This window comes from Rhipicephalus microplus, chromosome 9, assembly GCF_043290135.1.
Source record: "Rhipicephalus microplus isolate Deutch F79 chromosome 9, USDA_Rmic, whole genome shotgun sequence".
Lineage (NCBI taxonomy): Eukaryota > Metazoa > Arthropoda > Arachnida > Ixodida > Ixodidae > Rhipicephalus > Rhipicephalus microplus.
This window is the reverse complement of record NC_134708.1, coordinates 65,512,178-65,527,459: the sequence shown is the minus strand read 5'-3', so window position 1 is coordinate 65,527,459 and position 15,282 is coordinate 65,512,178.

Genomic DNA, 15,282 nt, shown 5'->3' with positions numbered 1-15,282 from the left:
AGGAACAACCGCGCCCGTGATACCTTCAGAAGCAGCAATTAAATGTAGAATTTAGGCGTGTCTTAAATGACACGCCAATTTCAGGCGGGACAAATTAAGATGACTATTCTGTATCCGTCAACTAGACTCGGCATCTGGTCGAAATCTCCCGGGCTTTGCCCACACGTCTTCTTTATTAAGTGTGAATACACCTTATAAGCGACCCCAAACCATCCACCGCCGTCGGCGGCGTCCGCAGTCTTCTCTCTATCTTTAAAAGAAAGAGGACTTGGCGGGCCGCAGCGCGACGCTCTACCGAATAAGCCACGGACGCGACGCTGATATCGGTGTCAGTAACGCGCCTTATATCATTAACGCCGCTGCGCGCGTCCCCCTCCCCCTTCGCTCGCTCCTCCGCTCTCCTCGCTCGCTGCAGCTGCGCGCGCACCCCTCTCTCTCGCGCGCCCGCCTTCTCTCTGTCTCCCGTCGAGAGCGGGTCGTGCGATGGATGTCCCGGAGGCAACGCTACCATCAACAACGAATGCAGTACAACCGAATGCCAGCACTGCACCCGTCGTTGGAGGTGACGGTACCGCGGTGGTTTCGCCGACGTTGGAAGACAAGGCGGCGCTGCGAAGGGCTCGTGAGACCGAACGTAAGCGGGCGAAGCGTGCAGCGGATGCCGAATTGCGCGCTCGCGAGGCCGAGGACAAGCGGGCGAAGCGTGCAGAGGATGCCGAACTTCGCGCTCGCGAGGCCGAGGACAAGCGGGCGAAGCGTGCAGCGGATGGTGAACTGCGCGCTCGCGAGGCCGAGATGAGGCGTCAGCATCGAGCCGCGAACGCGGCCCAAGAAGCGGAACGACAACGCAAGCGTCAGGCGGAGAAGGGCGATGAAGGCCGGCGTCAAGACGCCGCTCGCAATCGTCAACGGCGAGTGGACATTCCCGAAGCCGTTCCAGCCAGTGAACGTGCCGCGCGGGAGAGGGTGCGAGCCCTGGACTTTGCTCGTCCGGAGGCGTCGTGAAGTCTAAATAAATAATACTTCGTATATAATGTATCTGTGTACAAATGCTTCATGACAAACAACACTTAAATTCATTAATTACACTTTAATCATCATCATCAGTAATAAATCTCCCAAGCATTTCCCCGAGGGTGAACATGGTTAAGTGCGAATGCACGGGGTGATGCTATGAGGGGGAGTAAAGTTAAAATCCGTTGGCATTCGCCAGTGAGTTAACGTAAACTCCCCCGTGTGATCAAATTGCGATTACCAGAACCATTACACCATAAAGGCACCATAGTGTGATTAATAAATATAATAGTGCGAATTAATAAATACCCCTCATAGCATCACCCCGTGCATTCGCACTTAACCATGTTCACCCTCGGGGAAATGCTTGGAAGTTTTTTTTTTTTTTTTTTGACTGGATGCAACAAAAACCATGCAAATGCCCCACCGTGTTAGCGCATTTTCTCGCTGATAACCCGCATATAAAATTCAAAATTCGGAGAAAGTAAAAGTGCTTATCATTAGCTATTTTTCGTCGCAAGGCGCATCATGAGCCATTTCTTTGGCTTAACTATACACTGAAAGGCTGGGACACCGACGTCTGAAATTGACAGAAGGCCAGAATATGGCACCTGTGATCGGAACCGAGTGAGAACAAAGCTTCTATAATTCCTCATATGACACATGCCACGTATCCAATAATCTCTCATAAACTCGTATGAATCGTGTTCCATTAGGGTCAAATAAGGTTTCAGATATGGGTCATATTACATTTTAGGGGCGAAGCCCCTTACGCCGTGTGTCGTATGTTCCGTGTCGTCGTAGTAACCAGTTGCATTGCATTGCATGTCAATAAAAACGGTCTCGCAGCATATCCACGGAGTGAATGATGATGAGTGGGACGCCGTCCGTGCGTCCGTCCGCTTCGCCCCGCTCATCATCATTGACCTCGTGGATATGCTGCGATTTTTTTTATAGGGTATCGCAAAGTTTCGTCCATCAAGTCGCAAAATTATTTTGCGCGATGGAAAAGTGTGCGTGATTCAGGAGAATCTCTTCTAATTGAAAATTTTCAGTGGCTTTGTATGAGGTGTGGGTCACACGCACGGGCGGATCATGCGCCAGAATATATAAGTCCCGAACAGGGCTTTGATATATGCCAGATGGCCCGCCTCGGTGGATCAGCGGCTATGGTGCTCGGCTGCTGACCAGAAGGTCACGGGTTCAATCCCCGCTGCGGCAGTCTCATTTCGTTGGAGGCGAAATGGTGGAAGCCCGTGTACTGTGCCACGTCAGCGCACGTTGAGGAACACCAGATGGTCAAAATTTCCGGAGCATTCCTCTACGGCGTCTCTCGTAATCATATCGTGGCTTTGGGACGTAAAACCCCTCAGGTTACTGATATGCCAGGTGAAACTGAAACTTTTCAGAGGGTCACTGCCCCAGTACATACCAAACGGAAGAAGCCTGCTTGCGACAGTTCTGGTGCTCATAACTCCTAGGTGACAGTGACAGTGAACTTATTAGTGAATTTATTAGCCTTAGGTGTTGGGGTGTACGGATAATCGAAAATACCGAATTAAAAATTGAACAACTTTCTATCTGATTCTGAGCTCAAATAGTGCGTATTCAAAATACTGAATGTTTTTATAGCAATACGCACTGATTTCAAAAAAAAAAAGGCTCAAAGGAACGAAACATTGGAACAGGGAATGGTACCGTTTACCGTTTCTTGTTTTATTCGTAGAATTGCGAAGATGCATGGCAGCCCAGTGTTATATCGGTGTTATAATTACAGGGTGAAGGCGTTCTTGCTAAAAACTCAAGTGGCGCCGAAGCGACTAAGTGGCCAGTGATGATATTATGTCATTCATGGTGATGTTTACTGATGAATATCGTTTGATATTTACCTGTCAGTTTTATTTAATAAAAGGTGTTGACAAAGTGCCACATTTCATAGAGTTTCCTAAAATTGACTAGAGGGGACTCTGGCGCTTCGATCACTCAGCGTCAGCGACCATGGGAATGATGGGTAGTACACACATTTGCCTAGTCTTCGTACTTGCAGGCGGCGAATCGTACTTGCGGCTGCGTTTATTGCTGTGTTTCGGTTTTGTTTTGAAAGAAAGATTCAACCCTTTTGAACTTTGTGACTTGATTTGGAAATGTAAGTCTAAAAGAATAAGGTGGTGAAACGACACTGCTAAACATTTGCTGTTTTTTGTTTTGTGAGAAAATAACTTCAAGCCACGAAGACACGGAGCCAAAAACAGGCCAGAAGTACGAATATTAGACAAATGTGTGTACTACCCATCATTTCCATGCTCGCTGAAGTGCCGTGCGTTGCAGCTCCCATAGACACTAGTGTCAGAGTTCTCTCTAGTATATATTAGGAAACTCGATGCCACATTCACTACACAGCTTCTACTGACGTCACGGCTAGGAATCCTGGGATACCATGCCGCCATGCTGGTGCAGTGGCCATGGTGGAGCGCCGGTGCAGTGTGAATGTTGGCGCAATGTTCGACGCGTCGCGAAGGTTATCTGCGCTGTTGTTGCTTGTTGCAAGCGCACCTTTTGGGTGAAATCAACGAACACTAACTTTTTTCGTCTCCCAAAGACCATCGAACATCACTGTGACCGTATGAAAGAGATAAGCGTGACGCGACGGAAATCGGGGCTAGCCAGGATAAGACGCGCCGATTTGGACACGTATAAGACAGACACATGTTTGTGGCGCCCACTTCGTGAAAGGTGACTAGTAAGGTCACTTTTCTTGGAAAAGATGACAACATATTATATATTCATCAAGAACTTCTCTGAAAGAGTTGGGGGAGGAAGTCCGGGCACTTCCCTAAGTAATTCGCGCCTCTCATCAATAAATATTGAAATGGTGTATCAAGGACAGTTCTTTGGAATACGTCGCAGCAGGCGTGGGTGTTAATGTGATTTCAGGTAAAGATGATAGTAATGCCAAAAATTAGTATATAGATAGCATAGTTTACTTGCTATGTCATATGCTTTACCCTCCCCTGCTTCTCAATTTCACGTAACTCCTTCTCACCCTTAGTTTTCTATCACGCCCCCGTGCTATACATCATTATGCATTGCAATACTATGCCAGGAGCTGCTTGGGACATACCCGCTTTTTATGCTGTCGGCGTCAGCACACCCGCAGCGTGGGCGTCCATGTGAGTGATGCAAACCATTATGTGATGACGTCATCACAACATCGCAGGCTGCCAAAATTTGTGACATCATCAGTGTGTCGCCAAACGTGACGTCTCACGACGGCGTCGCTTGGCGAAAGGCAAAACCGATCAGGAAGCCACCGCTAAACCAGGTGAGGTGCATAAAGCTTGCATTTCCTCCGATCCTGCAGGCAATGCAGAAGCATAGTAGGTGCACAAAATTTTTCGAAGTGTGGGAGGGAGGATCAATACATCGACTGAGAAGATGTCCCTGCGAGTTTATTTAGATGCGAAGCAGGTTATGGTGGAGTTCAATCTGGTGTGCGGCGTAACCAACCTTACTGCGCTTGCGTCAAACGTCCTCCTTCTCCCACGAGGAGGTGGCAGAGTGCTGCCTCCGCTTCGTTTTTCCTCTCCTGTTTATCTCTCCGCCACAGCTGCGCGCTCGTATATAATGTTGCGCGCGCTCGCTCCGTTACACTCTCCTACAGCGCTGGGTAATCACTTCGTGGCGCACAGACGGTAATACACACAAATGGGAGGGGGGTAACATAAGCGGTGCACTACATATGCACAACTCCACACACAAATGGAGACACAAGTGAACATCAGCGCTGCTTCGCATCCCCACATGGTTCCCTTTAGGGGGAGATATTGTAAATTTTTTATCTCGGTTTTAACTGTTGGTTCATCTCGACGCAGTTTTTTCTCTCAAAACTGCATGCTAAGCTGTTCGAATGATACGGCTAGTTAACGAAAAGCAGCTATTCCATACCAAGGCTGAATCAACACTGCTAGATTCAATAAATGAAATTATTGGGTACACATATATTTTTCAGCCATTTATCAGCCTTTAAAACACAAATGAAACCATTATTATGTCATTCCGATAATTGTACTTGTTTCATTATGGAACCCATAAATTATCCTCGTATTTATCATATATTCACCATATATTTCCACATGAACCTTACGAGAAATGTTTGGAATTATTGAAATGGTATAAAAAACGTTTCTGTAGGGTTTTAATACAGGTTTATGGTGATGACGATTTTCTACTGTGCTGCATGTCAGCTTGATTTATTCCCCGACGGAAAACCTTGCAAACTTTGTTCCATCTCATTGTTTTTACAGTGAATGCAGAAAAAATAAACCAACAAAGTGCAGACTGTATATTAAGGACGAAGCGGGACATGGTGGGGTCAATGACCTGCGGGCCTGTCATCGCCGCTTGTCATATCAGCTTACGCAAAAAGCTTGGCCGTCTTCCGAGGTCGCAATGTATGTAGGGAGCAGCGCCTATATAAGGCGCAGCTTCCGCAATATTCGCTGAGCGACCCCGGGCGACAGCGAAGAAAGTAAACATTGGGGAGCAAAGAGAGCGGCGGACGGGAAAATCCTAGCAAGGAGGAAAGTTGCCAACAGAAAATAGCGCGTTGGGGAGTCCGGTCTCAGCCAGATTGGCCTTTCGCTGTATAATAATCAGTACTAAGTGCACCGGAATGCCGTCGCTCATAAAATGGCTGGGTGGAAGAAGGGAAGTGGTGGTGGTGAGGTTGCTCTCCTCCGAAATACCCCGTTTCCGGGAGTTGAGTGACTGGACGTAGCAACCGATCATAGAAACGCACAACTCAACCAAGGAAGTATAATGGAAATTTTTTCCGAATTTTTTAACTGTACTTAATTGATTACACAACGGTACTCCGGGAAGATGTAGGAGTGACTTTTTCCCTCCAAAATTTGGTAAATGAGAGGGATATTCTGGCGCGCTGGTTTGGTGGTGGAGGGACTTGGCACGCCAGTCGTCTCGAAGCCTTCACGTAGAGTACATCAAGTTTAGGGTGAACCTTCACCAAGATGTCTTGTGACCCCCGTAATGAAATTAGTTAAAACAGCATTCAGCGGTGAAATTTCGCTTCAAACTGGGTAAAACGGCAAGTGAGACCGACGCCACGATCAAGACGGCCAATGGGAGTGATATGCCATGGGTCGATTAAGTGTCTTTGCCCTTTGGCGATTGCCCTTTGGGTCCTTGAACGCAGAAAGTATGGTCTGTCTGTATGTATGTATGTATGTATGTGTGTATGTATGTATGTATGTATGTATGTATGTATGTATGTATGTATGTATGTATGTATGTATGTATGTATGTATGTATGTATGTATGTATGTATGTATGTATGTATGTATGTATGTCACACGACTCAGGCACCCGGCGAAATTTTAAGCTCTTACTCAACGCCAAACCACCTTAAACTGGTGGCTGCGTTCCTACTTGTGAACAATGTCCATCAAAAAAGCAAATATTACGCTTATATGAGGCGCAACACCAATACGTTATTATGATCGTGTCTTCCTTTGCTAGAAATTACATAGACACGTAATTTTAAACAAGCTCGTGTTTCCCGACAGCACTGCCAGATGGCGTTGCGCCTATGTTTCACGCAGCGCCTCCTCTACTTTATGAACGCCAGCCAGCTTAGGCCGATGTCCGAGGCAAGGCAAAACATGAATGGCTGCTTTGCCGGCAGAAGACTATCGGCTTTCGATGACATTTGCAGAGATTTGATATGCTGGGTTTAACGTCCCAATACCACCATATGATTATGAGAGACGCCGTAGAGGAGTGCTCTGGAAATTTTTACCCCCTGTGGTTCTTTAACGTGCACCCAAATCTGAGCACACGGGCCTACAACATTTCTGCCTCCATCAGAAATGCAACCGCCGCAGCCGGGAATCGATCCCGCGACCTGTGAGTCAGCAGCTGAGTACCTTCATAGACCACCGTGGCGGGGTGTAGAAAAGGATGAGAGCAAGTCGAACATACACAATGCCCAGGATATGCTTCAATGGCCAAAAGTCGTGACAATGCGCCGAGCCACACTTCTTTCGTAGACTTCATGAAGAAGCATGGCATCAGAAGGCTTTACATGTACCATATAATTCCGGTGCCACTTTTAAATTCGAAGTATTTCTTAGTGAACTTCGGCGACTTAGAGCGTATCTATCTATCTAGCCGCCTACGACTTTTAGCTCTCCTGGCCGTTTCGATAATGGTATCGATACCAAACTTTGTATGGCATAACATGACTGTATGAAGAACATATTTGAATAGTCGTAACATGAAAATCATGATATGTGTCATGAATGTCATGATTTACATTTCATGGTCCTGCAGCCCTTGCGGTGGTTTCGTTCACATGACATGTTGCAAAACTGGTATGGTATGGCATGATTGCATGGCGAACACAAGCGACAGACCCTAACATAAAAATCATGACATGCGTGTCATGTAACAACACGACTACATGCCACGTTCATGGTGTGCTGGCGGCCGTTTCGCTAGCTTCACTTACATTGTCACGCAGCAAAGGACGACGCAGTTGTCTATGAGGAAAACAAGTTTATTGGAGTGAACCTGTGCTCCCCTAACAACTGAAAAAAATACACAGGTGGCGAAGCAGCGGCCAGCAAAACGACGGGCACGCTAGTGAGCGTCGGCGATCGAATGATGCGGCATCGGCTGTGCAGGAATTTATATCCCTCGGCGCGAGGGCTTCTCGAATAGTCGAATTGTATCGAAAACGCCGTGATAGCGTTTGTTAGAAACGCTGTTCGTTCGAACAGCGTTTCTATCGAACAACGCTTCAGGCGTTGTTCGATAGCGTTTGTTCGAAACGCTGTGGTAGCGTTTGCTCGAAATGCTGTGAAAATGGCGATAGCACAGGCCGGCGCAGCCAGGCCGAAAAAACAAAACACAAATAAACAAACCCAAAGCATGGTTCGCGGCATTACCCCCCCCCCCCCCCTCTAAGAGTGCATCGGCCCGATGCTAACATAAGGGACAGTCCACACAAATTAAAAGTTCGTCATCGTCCGTAGAAAGGTTTTAAGCGAACCACATGGACGACTTCGGGCCGCGTGCGTCGTCGTGATGTACGGGAGTCCCCATCGGGGATCACTTCGTACGTTAGTTCGCCAACACGTCGTAGAATCTTGTAGGGTCCGAAATAGCGTCGTAGAAGTTTGTCACTGAGTCCACGTCGTCGAATGGGAGTCCAAACCCACACACGATCTCCAGGATGGTACTCGGCGTCTCGGCGTCGGAGATTGTAGCGTCCGGCATCCACCAGTTGCTGGTCCGTTATACGAACTCGAGCGAGCTGGCGGGCCTCCTCCGCACGTTGGAGGTATCCTTGGACGTCGGCGTTGAGGTCGTCGTCTTCTACGTGCGGAAGCATGGCGTCGAACATCGTAGTCGGCCGTCTTCCGTAGACGAGCTCGAACGGTGTCATCTGCGTGGTTTCTTGAATAGCCGTGTTGTACGCAAACGTGACGTACGGGAGGACTTCGTCCCACGTCTTATGTTCAACGTCGACGTACATAGACAGCATATCCGCGATTGTCTTATTGAGCCGTTCCGTTAGTCCATTCGTTTGGGGGTGGTACGCCGTCGTTCTTCGGTGATCTGTGTTGCTGTAGCGTAAGATTCCTTGCATGAGCTCCGCAGTGAAGGTCGTTCCGCGGTCCGTGATTAGGACCTCAGGGGCTCCATGTCGCAGCATGGAGCCCCTGTTAAGTTAATCGTACTTAATTGTTTTCATTTACCACCCAAAGGGCACTTAGGGCTAGATAAAGCTACTAAATACCATAATGAAACGTAATTCGAGATGCAGTTCCCATTTCTCGGGGATTTTTTTTTCTTTCACTCACCGATCGAAGTGCGTCGAAATGTGCTCCATTATCGTTTCTTTCTGGCCTCGTATAGGGGCAAGCACCACCGCATATATTGATCGCTTTGTTATACAAGCCGTAGTTGCCGTTGCACTTAAAGAAGGTGCCCGAGCACCACTCCCATTCACCCAATATCTCCAGAATGAAGCGAAAATGACACGCACTGTCGTTCTTCGCGATACGTTTCATCGCTATTCGATTAATGAGTGGTGCATGTTCTACTGCATGTCACTGTATCGAGTAGCACTTCGTTTTTCCTTGTCCTCAACGATAAGTCATCGCTGGATATTTACCCGCTGTTAATATTCTCATCGTTGTTATTCTTTTCTCGTTCGGTTTTCTACTCATACTTGTGATCTTATCTTTTGCGTCTATATAACTTCCTGCGCTTCTCGGAGTTCATCTTTCTACTTTATTTTCCTAGCTATGTATTTACTTATGTTCGATTTGGGTTACTCATTTATATAACATTCGGTATTCCATTTATGTCTCGTCAAATTTCACGCACTTTAATTTTTATTTGTTTTGTTGACATCTTATACTAAATTTGTTATTTGGCGCTATCATTGTATACTGCCGCAAGCCTTCATGCATTGTTTCGTATTTTATACACTTAACCCACTACCCTCTGCAATGCTTCGGCAATATAAGGTACCGAGAATAAATAAATTAATAAATGAATAAGTAAGTAAGTAAATCTGTCGTCTTTCTGATTATTTGATCGGCAGTCCACTCTGTTTTGACTTTAGCATAGACAGACCCGCAAAACGACCGTTCCGAGGTTCTTCAATGCAAATCTCGCCATCTTTAAGCCGTTTAAGTCTACATGTGATGCTTAGACACGGTCCCACTACACAGAAAACTACACACATTTGTTCACTTTTATTTATTGTCATGCAAATTACTTGTGTACAGAAACAAGAAATGACATATGGCTTCTTCCTACTTAATAAGTAATTTCTATTTTCTTAAACTGTCCACGACTGAAAATACATTTCAGTATAACAGAGATGTTACTGTAGCCTAAACGTTAACCATCGATGTCGGTGCTTGAATCGCTCGTTTGAGATGTTGGGCAAGGCGTAGCGTGTATGATACTTTGGGAATCGCAAGGTCGCAATTTCTCCGTCCCCATATTCTTAAGTTGATCGAGTTTATTCTCGCTTACATTATCTTTGTGTGAGCCTCTTATGTATCACTGATGCTGCGGGTGGTCGTGATATCTTTATTTCTCTCAGAAAGAAAGAAAAAAAACTGATGCTGATATGCTGCTCTTTCGTGCCGTACGCATTGACTGAGCGTTTCAATGTATGCGACCTTCTCATCTCTCTGCAACCTCTTTTCTCCCCTTCATTCCTTCCCCAGTGCAGGGTAGCAAACCGGATGTGCGTCTGGTTAACCTCCCTGCCTTTCCTTGCATGTTTATCTTTCTCTCTCTCTCTCTCTCTTTAATCAATGCAGTGGGACTTGTTTGGCTTGCCGGTATAACTCTTTACATAGTCTGGCTTGTTATTGATCGCTTTTGCAACAAAATATCAAAATAAAGATATTATCAAAAGCGTCAGCGTATCTCCTACGTACTGAATCGGCCTACAGTTTTTCTTTTTATTTTTTAATTGTGCGATGTTAAGTTCAGACAAAAGTGACAACCCTGGCTCAGCAACAAAGAGATAGCGTCGCGATCCCGAAAATGGCACAAAATCACGCGCAGTTAGCGGCGATAAAGCTCGTTGCCTGAACGTGGCTTCTGCTTGAAGCGTACGAGTCGCCTTCGCTTATTAAACGGCTGATATCGAGAACGTTGCAAAAACTCTTGCTTCGGTGTACAGAAATTTGAGGGAGCACGAGTACAAACGCTTTTGCACGTCTTACTTGCTTGGAAAGGAGAACGCAAACGCGTGTTTCGGAGGCAGCAGGCAGAGAACATGCTGGAAACGTCATCAGCTTGAAAAAATAACAAGGGGCCAAGATTCGGGCTGACCTTTTTTTTTTCTTCTTCAGCATTCCGAGTTCCCTTCTGTGTGCAGCAAGAGACGCAGGAACACGTCGGCATCGCGATCATCAGCCAATACGCACTTCACGCCGATACGCCCGACGTATACGTTAACACCCGCGGACTGTGCGCACTGCGCCGCGCTGAGCCTCTATAACATGGCGGTATGCACACGACGGCCGACAGATGGCAGCAATTATGCATTAAGTTCATACCGGACTGATTCTGAAAATTTTTGCGGCGGTCAATTCGTGAGGAAGTAAGCTCCCGTAGTGTACTCATTGTACGGCTACTTACAAATGTGTTGCAGGACTTCTTTAAACAATAGTTCAAGGCGCGAGCTCATATGTTACTCATTTTGCCCTTCTTTCCCAAGACAGCCAACCCAAAAACATCCAGCTCCGTCTCCCATGAGTTGCCGAAGTTGCTCGGGGTATTTCCAGCTGAACGGTCGTGCCCCCGCGATGTCCGACGACAGCGTATAGTTCCCGCCGACTGGTTCTCCCTCCTCGGTCTAATGACGTCGTGAAGCTCACGCAATCTGGTGCCCCGTCCTCGGACATTTAGGGGCGAATCTCCTTAAGGCGTGGGTGGTGCGTCTCCTGTATGTAGTAGCCAATACCACCCAAGGAAAATTTAAAAAATGGCTGGAGTGGAAATGATCGCGCAGAAGTGAAGCTGTTCCTCTGGCAAGATGGTGGCTTTGCCGGCCGTATTATTAGGGGCACGATAATTTATCACCACTTAGCGATTAAAAACGAAGTGTTTCCCTTGCACGCCCAACGAGTTTAATGTGACAAATTTTTCGGGTGACATAGTTCTCCAAGTGCGTCTTATTGTTACTAGTTTTCCTTAGTTGATGATATGTGGGGTTTAACGTCCCAAAACCACTATATGATTATGAGAGACGCCGTAGTGGAGGGCTCCGGAAATTTAGACCACCTGGGGTTCTTTAACGTGCGCCCAAATCTGAGCACACGGGCCTACAACATTTCCGCCTCCATCGGAAATGCAGCCGCCGCAGCCGGGATTCGAACCCGCGCCCTGCGGGTCTGCAGCCGAGTACCTTAGCCACTAGACCACCGCGGCGGGGCAGTTTTCCTTAGTGAGTCTCTAATTAGAGGCGAGGTTCTTTGAAGATTCAGTCATCCATACTAGTTTCTGCGTGTTGTTTCGCCGGGAACAACGATCTTTTAATACAGAACTAACATAGCATTTACATAACATATCAAAGCCACTTGATCTTTAGGTGGGCACTATTCGAAAAGAGCATGTTTCCGCCATCTTAGCAGTGGCAAAAGGTGGCTTCACTTCTGCTGGCAAAGCACTGCGGGAGCTTCCGCTCCAGCAATTTTTCTTTAATCCTCGTTGGTACCACCTCTCTTTTTCAGTGCTTGAAATGTCCGCTGGATGGTGGTGCTTGTATATTGTCACGCACCAAGAGCCGTAGAGGCAAGACAGGAACAGCGGGGCAGAAAGACACGAGCGTGTATCTTAAAACAAAGCGCTAACACACACTTCTTCTTCGTTGTCTGCCCTTTTCGGCTGGCTAGGGCTTGCCGGCTCACTACTCTAAATGGTAATATGATGAATATATGATGATAAGATGCGAGATGACGGTACTTGGAGTGTTCAGTAGATGAACGGACGGTTGGACAGACAGACAGACAGACGCAGCTAGCGAATAATTCACTGTTTACCGATAAAACCCTTCCAAGCTTCGCCCCCCCCCCCCCTCATCATCATTCACTCCGTGGCTATGCTGCGATTTTTCTTTTCGACCAGCACCCTACTTTTCTATCTCCTCCTTTCTCCGTCGCTTTCCTTTTCTATCCACTTATTTTCTTCTATTATTTTTATTCCTAATCTTCCTCCCCCACCCCTACAAGGAACTGCGCCGCGTCGCCCAAGAGGCAGACAGAAATTAGGTGTCTTTTTTTCCTTTCTCAAGAACCACTGCCACCACCATGAATTGCCGTGTCAACTCCATAGAATGCGATCATTCTCACTTACTGCACAAGACACAACTACACACTTCTGTGGCTGGTATTGAATGGCTTTGTTTTTGGCACGTTGCTCATACAAGCAGCGAGTAAACCTCTTTTTTTTTTTTCGAGTAATCTTTTTTCTTTCCCGAAACAAAATTTCACACGTCAGCGCGTGCTGACTCGAGCGTAACTAAGAAAGATTTCAAAATAAATGTCTTGTTCCCGTGCGGAGATTTAAAAAAAAAAGCCAACCAAGAGCTGCCGCACACATGTACAGCAGCGAAAAAATCTGAAAAGAAAAAAAATCAAAAACACATTTTCCAATTCAAAAGTGTGTTCGGCAAAAGTCTGCTGGACATTTGACTGACCATGTCTTTTATTAGTCTTTTCTGTTGTGTGTGTGTGTGTGTGTGTGTGTGTGTGTGTGTGTGTGTGTGTGTGTGTGTGTGTGTGTGTGTGTGTGTGTGTGTGTGTGTGTGTGTGGATGGCGTGCTGTGCCGTGGTTGCTCCAAGAATGTGTGAGAGAGAAGCCACAGCTGGCACCACTTTAGAGGGCCGGACGGACGTCGGCCACCGAGAGTCTGAGACGTTAAAGGCTATATAGTGCTCGTCGTGCACGCGCAAAATAGAGGGCAAGCAGCTTGACGTTTCCTCCTTGCGCATCGATGAAAATCGTTGGCATAGCAGCAGCAGCAGCAGTAACTTTTTTTCGTCTTTCCTTACTCAACATTTTGGCCTACCAATGTGCCGTAAAGCCCCTTCACCTGTGTTTAGAAAGAAGTAATGAATTAGAGTATCAGGTACTCTACTATGGGAGAGCAGAAAGCCGTCCCGAGCGATAGGGTACGGAGAAAGCTTTTAATGTGCCAAAGCACTTTCAGTACTTGTTTAGCACAAATATTCGACGATTTAGAGTACTATGCACTCTTCTCTTGGACAGGTTTGATTTGTCCCGGTGTGTTGAGTAAGACTGGCCGACACCGGAAGCCTGTGTTTAGAAAATGGGGGTAACGATTTAGAGTACTAGGTACTCCACTATGGGAAAGCATAAATCCGTCCAGTGGGCCTCAAACGGACACTGACGGGTGCCACATAAGAAAGCCCTGCTGGCTGTGCTGGGAATCTAGAAGGACACTGATTCAATTTTCCATTCGTGTCTACGCAGCGCTCATTCACTTCAACCTCAGAAGTGGCGCAAGCTTTATGTGCATTATTAATTTATTCAGTTGCATAACATTTATTTAGTTGCATAACGCCTTGATATGAGAGTCGTAACAAATCAACGTACTATAACGCAAAAAATTCAAACCAAGTGTACATTGCTTGGTTTTTGCCGAAATATGACCGTTGGTTCAATCCCGTTCATTTGTCGTAATTTTAGCCTCTGTCTTCAGTTAGAATCGAGGTCTAATATTTAGTTAAGGAGTCTTCGTAAATTTGAAAGTGTGTTCGGCGAATGCCTGTGCCCATTGAGGCAGGGTCGGCCAGAATGAAACGCGATGTGCGCCTCTATTTTCTTCAATGAGTGGGTGGATAGTGGCTGGGCTACAGGAAAGACGCCAATCGGTTCAAAAATTACACCATTTTCCACTGAAGGGCCCCATGTGGAGATGCAAAGCGGCGCCAGTGTTCACTTGTGTATGACTTTGTATGTTTCCATGTATGTTGCATTAATATGTGGAGTTTATTGTATGTTCTGTTGAGCTTATGTTACGCCCCCCCCCCCCTTTGTGTGTATTACCGTCTCTGTGTGCCGCAAAGTGAACACCTAGTGCTGCTAGAAGTGAAACGGGAAAGGAGAAATGGTGTGGATGCAGCGCTCTGCCACCTCCTCTACCCCTTCTCCTTGTATTCTCGCGAGGAGAAGAGAGAGTTGGCGCATGCGCATTGGGAGAGCGGACAGTCGCCGAGGGACGGACACAGCCCTGAACAAAAGCTGCGTCGCATATAATTTGTTTAACCTCTTTGGAAGGCGGGTGGGCGTCGAAGCGGTCGCACGCTGCCGATCTGCAGTCGTGTGATTGCCGGGTGTAAGGGGGGGGGGGTCAACCTATTGTCTAGTTCGTTGAACAGGCGATAAGAAAACGTGTGAAAGACCCGGGCAGTAAGAGCACACAAACAACCGCACGTAGCGCTAACTGGCAACTAAAGTTTAGTGTGGCGTAGAACGTGAATAAATGCAACCTACGTATCAGCCTTTGTCATTACGATCAAAAAACAAAAAAACACAAAAAGAGAAGAAAAAGACACAAGTGCGTGCCTCTCGGGTGCTAAATCATCATAACCATTGCTGTTATGGGCTCAAGCGTCTCGCATCGGTGTCCTTCTTGCATCGGGGACAAACGCTTTACGGAAACTCTTATGGCACCCATACGCAAATGGT